General features: G+C 48.1%; 1 pseudogene; it reads right to left on the minus strand.

Annotated features, from left to right (window-relative positions):
- Positions 1-8,884, minus strand: part of LOC100955022 — a 16,436-nt pseudogene extending 7,552 nt beyond the window's left edge.
- Between the last annotated feature and the right edge of the window lie 3 nt (positions 8,885-8,887).

The raw sequence follows: 8,887 nt of genomic DNA on the forward strand, positions 1-8,887 counted from the left end.
GGGGGACTGCACACATCTGACATCAGAAGTGTTCTGTGTTGTGTGGCTGTGGAAGAGATGAAGACAACAGGAAGCCCATTGAGATGGTGCATGCAGGCCAGCTTGGGAGCGGGGAGAGCAGGGTGAAAAGAAGGGGGAACGGGTCCGGGAAGACAGAGGGAAACCAAGCACACCTGTGCCTCCTCCACCACTCACACTGAGAACTCCTGGGAGACTGGCACCGTTCAGTAAGTCGGGAGAGGCCAGGCTATGCTGCAAAAATAAACACCCTTGATGCTCAGTGAAATAGAAGAGCAAAATGTATTTCTTATTTGTGCAACATAGCCTTCCTGGGTCTCTGCTCACTATGGTCACCAGGTACCCAGACTCCTGAGAGGGTCCCAGGCTGACAGCAGCCACCAACTTGCACATTACAGAGAGAAAAGAGCACTGGAAGGTCTCACATCAGTCATGAAATCATTTTCGTGAAGTGACACCAATCACCTCCAGCAGAACTCACCAGTAGTGGTGTCACAGAACACAGCCACTCACAGAGAGTCTGGGACTTCAATCCTACCAGCTGTTCGGAGACAGAGAGCTGGAAATATTGGACGAATAGCGCAAACACCCTGTTCACAGCTGCGTTCCTGGAACCTAGCACAGCACTTGGGTAGCGTGCGTTGACTGACTAAATAAAGGTCAGAGCAGGACCATTCCCCTGTTGGCAGCAGAGAATAGATGCCACTGGGGTACTGGCCCACCCAAGTGGCCACTGGGTAGAAAAAGTATGCCAGTGAAAATTATGACAAGAAAATGCGTAAGTACCTATTGTGTATTTATTAATAGACATGCATACATTGAGCACCTCCCATGTGCCTAGAAGTTTCTAGACCCCCATCCATTCCAGTACTGGGGCAGGAAAGGGTTCTATATGGTTCCAGGTTCTTGTTTGCAAGCAAAAGAACCTGGCTGTAGTTAATTAAATGATAAAGGAGTATGGTAAAAGACATTAGAGGATTTCCAGAATAATCTGTGCTCAGTGGAGCCAGGAGAGTGAAGGATGGAGCCTCCTCCAGGGCAGGGCATTGATTGGCAATGGGGTAGTAACAGGACCGAGAGCCCCACCCTGCCTTCTCCTGCATGGCAGCCTCCCTGGGTGGAGACCGACAGTTTCCTCTGCTCTCTCCTTCTTTCCTCTTCCATCCCCCTGTTTCTCCCCTTGCCCTGACTCACTCTGCCCGCCTGCCCTCCTCTCCCTCCATTATATAACTGTCCTCTGTCCCAGGGGCCCTTATGTAACACGAGTCACCCCAGGCTCCCTGCCCCACCTCCCAGCTCCCACCTCAGACTGGCCTGTCTGCTACAATCTTTCACAGTTGGCTGGGCCAAGCCCTCAGCAAGAAATGGGAAAGCAGAGAAGAGGAGGAGGAGGAAGAGAGTGAGGCTATTCCCTTCCTTAGCAGTGGGGCTGAACAGGGACACTGGCAGGAACAGCCTCTGGAAGAGACTCTTCTGCCTCCTAGGTCCAGGGCTATGGCCCCTAGTCTGGGGACTCAACAGCTTTCTGATAATTCTCCTCTCTGTGCCTCAACTTTCACTTCTGCAAAATGGGGTCATAGCACACGAGGCCCAGAAAACTGTGTGTGTGTGTATCTATCTATTACGTATATATGAAGTGCTTAGAACAGAGCCTGGAAAACTGTAAATGCTATGTAACTGTTTGCTAATATATGTGAAGAGAAGTTTCTAAATAAGTGTGCCTTGACCTGTGGTTCTCAAGCTTTAGGGTCTTGTGACCCTTCTACACTCTTAAAATTGATGGATGGAACTGCCTCTGATGGTCAGTGCCCAGTAGGAGTTGAGAGCCATTGTTTTAATTTAAAAGGACTTGAAGGAGTATATACTGGTAGGTGACTACCTACCAGTATTTACCATATTTTAAATTAAAGCCAAGGAACTTTTTAAGTATTTATTCAATTATTTAAAGATAACAATAGTAAACCCTTTGCATGTTAACATAAAACCTCTTTTATGAAAAATAACTGTAGTTTCCAAAACAAAAAGCAATTAGTGAGCAGCATAGAGACATTTTCCATGTTTTAAAATTCTCTGTAATGTCTGACTTGATAGAAGACAGCTGGGTCCTCACATCTGCTGCTGCCATCGGGCTGTTGCAATATCAGGTGTCTGAAAGGCGCTGGAAAACTCCACTGTGCACGCCTGTGAGGATGATGGTGAGAAGGAGACTAAGGTCTTAACGCTATTATGAAAACACTTTTGACCAGCTACTCAGGTCAAAGGAATCTGAGGTTGCTATAAGCTGTGATGACACCACTATACTCTAGCCCGGGTAACAGAATGAGATTCTGTCTCAGAAACAAACAGAAAACACCAGTTTTGATGCTGCAGGTCTCCCAGAAAAGTTCCCTGGACCACATTTTGAGAATCAGCTGGGAGAAAATGGGAAGAAACAGCCGTATTTTCGTATTTTCATATTTTCACCCAATTTGTGCTCACCAAAGGAATAACGAGTAATTAGAGATCGGGTTTGTTTTCTTTACCGAAATCTCCTCCAAGTCTTTTTAAATTAAAACAGTAGCCCTGACATGGCGCCCATAGCACAGGGGTTACGGTGCCAGCCACATACACCGAAGCTGGAAGGTTCGAATCCAGCCTGGCCCAGCTTAACAACAATGACAACTGCAACAAAAAAAATAGCTGGGTGTTGTGGCGGGCACCTGTAGTCCCAGCTACTAGGGAGGCTAATGCAAGAGAATCGCTTAAGTCCAGGAGTTTGAGGTTGATGTGAGCTGTGATGCCACAGCACTCTACCAAGGGCAAGTAAGACTCTGTCTCAAAAAAAAAAAAACAACAACAACAGCACCACCTAACACTTCCTGGGCCCTGGCTCTGTCCAAAGTATGATGCAAAGTCAAAGTCCTTTGCAAGTGTCTGATTGGTCACCACTCACATGGCTCTAACAGGTAGGAACTGTTTTGATCCCCTCACCTCATAGATGCAGAAAAACTAAGTGATTTGTCTAAAGTTCCGTGACCATCTGGTGATTCAGTCCCTAGTACTTCTGCTGTCTCCTACCTTGCTTCAGAATGGCCTAAGCCCGCTTCAGTCTTCAGACTGATCCCTGAACCCTACCCCCAGTGATTTTGACATAATTAGTCCAGGAAGAACCCAGGTGCTTCTTTATCTTTATTTTTTATGACCCAGGCGATTCTAATGAGCACCCAGAACTGAGAAATACTGGGCCAAGGTCTTACTACTCACAGTGTGGTTCTGTGAGCCCACCCAGGTGCTTGGCAGGGTGCAGAATCCTCTCCCATCCTTCTGAACTAGAATGTGCATTTGGACAAGAGCCCAGGTGACTGAAAGCACGTCACAGTGTGCTCAGGGGAACCAAGGCCACTGATGATAGGATTTCTGCCCAGGGGTGAGACGGCCGGCTGAGGCAGTAGTTACAGCCTGGGCACAGCTGGACTCCACCTCTGGCTTCTCTCTTGAAGTGGAGCCCACACTACTCTGAGCTTGGTAACTGAGTAAAGATAAATGGTCCAAGGTTTCTGAAACATCTGTGGCAAGCTTCATGGAAGCCTAAAATAAATAGAGCTGCACAAGGCAAACAGTTCTCTGTTTTACACAGAGGTGGAGACTCGAGTTTGCCTTTAGGGACATTATGGTCCTTTTTGGTGGTGAAATGGGAAAGTAGAAACCTTTTCCTGAGACATGAAAGCCACTTCTATGGCAACATACTTGCTTCAGAAGAAACAGAGGGGAGGCGAGCAGGGGTGGGGACCGTGTATTTCCTATCCAGCTCTAGGACTGGTTTTGCTCCCTCGGAGACACAGGGTAAGAATCAGAAGCCACTTTCATGGGTGGGTGAGTGGACACAGCACATGCTGGGGATCCAGCCCCGTGCTCCCTGCTCACCCCAAGGAGGGACACCTGGGACAGACACAGCCAGCTTCTACCTCAACAACCTTTCCCACACCCTCTTTCTTTAGTCTGTTTGTGCCAAGTATTCACTTCCCAAGTTTCCTTTGCACTCAGGGAAACTATGTGACCCTTTTTAACCAAGGAACTATAAGGGGAATCCTGCCCCTGGGGCAGGGAGTGGGGGCAGTTCTAGGAATGATTTTCTTCCTGATTAATAGGCTCATAAGGTGAATTCTCTTTCCTGAATACCTTCTTTCCTACATTGGAGACTGTCAAGTGATGATTTGATGCTTGGTGCTGTGGCAACCATTTTGTGATTGTGAGGTGCCAAGTTGAGGGTGGCAGAGAAGACTGCAAAGAATCTGTACCCTTGTTTCCATCATTGAGCAACAAACCAATTGTGAGATTACTTACATCCCAACTTATCATTCTGTGATAACAAGTATCCCTAATCTCTAAGCCATAATAACTATTGTGTTGGGCAGCTGGGCACAGTGGCTCACACCTGTAATCTTAGCACTCTGGAAAGCCAAGGCAGTGGATTGCTTGAGCTAAGGAGTTCAAGACCAGTCTGAGCAATAATGAGACCCTGTCTCTACTAAAAATAGAAAAACAGAGGCAAGAGGATCACTTGAGCCTAAGAACTTGAGATTGCTGTGAGCTATAATGCCATGGAACTCTAGTCAGAGTGCCAGAGCGAGACTTTGTCTCAAAAAAACCCAAAACCCAAGAAACAAAAAAAACAATTATCATGTTACATGAACATTTTCTAACTGACAGCTTTGGGAACATCGGGTGGATGTCCCCCCATGGTGGCCTCACAGGGACCATAAGGGCCATGATAAGGCTACTCCAAGCAATCTGTGTACCACAGACAAGAGCCTGTGGGCACCAACACAGGAAAGGAAGAGCAGATGGCTACAACACAGTGATTGTAATTGACACAATGGTTGGTGAACACCTGTAAGGAAGGGCACATTGCTAAGGAACACTTTGCCACAGTGACTGAATTTTATAACACACAATGGGCTGTGTCCCCATTCCCAAGCCAAAGGGAGAGTCAAGTGCTTTGAGAAGTCTGATCCCCTTCTCAGCCTGGCCAAGCAGAGGTAGGTAAGAGGTCTCTGGTAGGTGGATCCACAATGCCCTGGCTAGCATATCCCTCACTTTACTGAGGGAGTCTGCCTCCTCCACTGCCCTGGAGCTCCCAGAGAGTGGGATCACATCCTATCCATCTAGGGACCAACAAGTTCTGGCACACAGCCTGGCACTTAGTATAAACTATCAGGGTCCCATGTTCAGGCAGTCACCTGCCCGAGGCAATTAAACAGGTACTGAAAATATCATCCTGTCAAGTGCTTGAACCCCCACCAATTCTCAGCCTGACAGTCCAGGATGCTTGCATCTCTGAGTGAATCTTTAAAATGATCAGCCAGGAGCACCCAAATGTGGGACATCCCCCTTGCCGTCTATCCACTATTTTGTGCCTGAGACAGACATCACCAATCACTTGCAGCGCTCTTTCCTGCTTTTAATGCCCACAGTCTATGACTTACTCTGCTCATTACATGTTAGAAAATTCAAACTAATTCAACCTAACCCTATGAAATTAGGTTGATATTTCCAGAAATTTCACCTGTGAAGCAATGAGGTGAAGTGGGAAGACAATGAATAGGTAAGCTTTTCTTAGCCACTTACCAGCTGTAAGACTGAGGGAAAGTCCCTCAACATTTCCTAAGCCTGAGTTTTATCACATGTAAGATACAGACAGTACCTTGTAAGGTTCCAACTTTAAAGAGAAGAGGTGATCTACTTATTAACAGAGAAAAGACAATGAAAGGTCCGAACACAGAATAGATACACTTTAAAGGGGAAAGCAAGTCTAGAGCTAAATTATTCTTTTCATCAACAAAAGTTTTATTGAGCTTTGAGATGTGCTGTACATACAGAAGCCACCAGCCACATTACCAGCCTATTAAATGTAAATTAATTAAAAGTAAACCAAATTGAGGCCAGGTGTAGTGGCTCACACCGGCAATCCTAGCATTCTGGGAGGCTGAGACACGTAGATAGCTTGAGCTCATGAGTTGGAGACCAGCCTCAGCAAAAGTGAGACCCGTCTCTACTAAAAAATAGAAAAACTGAGGCAAGAGAATGGCTTGAGCCCAAGAGTTGGAGGTTGCTGCGACCTATGACGCCATGGCACTCTACCCAGGGTGACAGCTTGAGACTCTGTCTCAAAAAAAAAAAAAAAAAAAAAAGGGAAGAAAGAAAGAAACAAAGAAAGAGTAACTAAAACTGAAAGTTCAATTCCACAGTCATATTAGTCACATATAAAGGGCTAAGTGATCACATGTGACTAGTGGCTACTGTATTGGAGAGTCCAGACTAGTCAGCCCTGAGATATAGTCTAGAGATATAGACAGACACCAAACAGCCACACAAATACCTAACTACACACCATGGCATTTGTCAGCGGGAGGCCATGGCAGAGACTATGGTTCTATTCTTCACCAGGGGAGCCATTTATTTTCTTTCTCTCTCTTTCTCTCTCTATTTTTTTTTTTTTTTTTTTTTTTACTTTTTGGAGACAAGGTCTTGCTCTGTTGCCCAGGCTAGAAAACAAGGGTTTCATCAAACTGAAACATCAAAGTTCCAAGCTCGAGCAATCCTCCTGCCTCAGCCTCAGCATTCCAAGTAGCTGGGACTATAAACAGACATCATCATGCTCGACCATTTTTTTTTTTTTTTAAGAGACAGGGTCTTGCTTGCTCTGTTGCTCAGGCCGGTCTTAAACTCTGGGCTTCAAGCAATCCTCCTACCTCTGTCTCCCAAAGTCCTAGGTTTACAGATGTGAGGCACTGCACCTGGCCAAGCCACTGCTTTTCATTAGCCTAAAATGGACTGAGCATTTGTGAGGCTGACACAGTTCCCCACATCTCCTAGAGCCATCCTCTCTAAGGCTGGAGACTGAGTAAGCTTCCAAGTCCACAAGCCTCCTCTGACAATGTCTAATCTTGCAGCAAGTGACACCAAGTTTAAAGCATGGACTGTGGAGCCAGACAGCCTGGCTGTGCCAATTGTATGGCCCTAGCCAGTACTTCAACCCTCTGGGCCTCAGTATATCCACCTGTAAAATGGGGAGAATGGTACCTGGCTTAAAGGGTAGCTAGGGTGATTAAATGAGTTAAAGATTTTAGTAGCTCCTGGCACACAGTAAGCACTATATAAATATTAGCTATTATTATTATTATACATCAAAGATTTTAACCACTCCTGGCACACAGTAAACACTCAGTAAACACTAGATAGTAGTAGTAGTAGTAGTCATAGCATCAATCCATGGATCTTTGAACTTCTTCACAACATCCCAAAGAGGCATGTAGGGCAGCACCTGTGGCTCAGTGAGTTAGATGCCAGCCCCATATACCAAGGGTGGTGGGTTCAAACCTAGCCCCCGCCACAACGCCTGGATATTTTTTATGCTATAAGAAATTTAAAAAAAAAAAGAGGCGTGTAACATGAAAATAATTTCCATTTTACAGAAGAGGACTTTGAGGCTCTCAAAGGGGCGCTTAACCCACGTTTACAGAAGGATCTTGGCGTCACTTCCACTGTAGACCAGCAGGTGGCAGTACCCATCCACTTTCCAATTCTACGGTCCTGCGTGAACACCGGAAAAGAGTATGCGCCTACTGTGTGCCAGGGATTATTCTAGGCGCAGACGATACATCGGCAAATAAAACTGGGGGGAAATTCTACCCTTGTGATTCTTTCTTTCCATTTGTGTTTAAAAATAGTAAAAGGTACTGGCGGAGATGCCTACCCGAGGGGTGCGCGACCTGACCAGGGACAGGAAATGCGAGATCGGGGATCCTGGGTACCTGATGCTGCGGAATGATCAGGGACGGCAACTACGCCCAGAAGGGACTGTTACTCTGCAGCTCGCCTTCCTACCCCCAGAGAGGGGAGCAGGGATCATCTCTCTGCTGTGTCTTTCGTGGCTGGGGTTGGGGTTGGGTCTCACCCTGAGAAATTAGAGTGGGAGAAAGTGAGATCTTCAAAGGTCTGGTTTTGGCCGGAGGGAGCGACCTGAGACAGGCCTCAGTTTACTGGTCTGAAGGTCACTCAGGGAATCAGCTCCAAGACGTGCTGCTGCTCCCTGGGCCTGGTAGGGGCAATGACTACCTCGGACAGCGTATGGGCTAGGAGGGGGTCTCAGTGCCAAGGTGGGAGGCTGCCCCGGACCCCTCCTTCAGGCAGGTCCCCCGCGTCGCGGCTGTGCCCTAAGTGTCTGCACAGCGCACGGCCCGTGACCTGGGCCGCTGAGAGTGACAGGACAGTGGTGGACCTGTGCGTACGTGGGTGATATGTGCGGTAGGGGAAGCGCTGATCCTGCGTGCAGACTTACGTGGGGGTGCACGGTGTGGACATGTGTGTGGAGTGGTCAAGAACGCGGGCGTTGGGCTCAGTGTGCGTAAAGGGAAGGGACCTCAGGAGGTGCGAGAGAGAAGAGAGAGGGGGGTGTCCAGGAGGGACCCACCGGGAGGAGGCCAAGCGGTGTGTGCGCGCCGGAGTGTGTACCGGGGCTCTGGTGACTTTGGAGGGCACCGGCCTAATCCAGTCTGCGTCCTGGACCCGATGCTGGTGTGTTTCGGGGAAGTCACTGCTTCTGAAGCTGTGGTGGAGCGACCTGGGCGCAGGAAGGCCCCTTAGCTAGGACCCGCGCAGCGGAGGCCGTATCCCTCTGTGTCTGTGTTGGCTGGGAGATGCTCCTCTCCCGGAGCGTCTGGTGAATGGGGGGGGCGGATGGGGGAAGTTGGAATTTGGGACACTGGAGATGGGAGGATGTCATTTCAGCAATCTGAGTACTAAGCGGCGAACTCGCGCCGGGGTATCATCCTTGCCGACGCCCAACCCAGCGCGGAGCAGCCAGTGGGCCTGAGGCTGGGCTGGGGGC

This window comes from Otolemur garnettii, unplaced genomic scaffold, assembly GCF_000181295.1.
Source record: "Otolemur garnettii isolate 467f Iridium unplaced genomic scaffold, OtoGar3 scaffold00044, whole genome shotgun sequence".
In the NCBI taxonomy this organism is placed as follows: domain Eukaryota; kingdom Metazoa; phylum Chordata; class Mammalia; order Primates; family Galagidae; genus Otolemur; species Otolemur garnettii.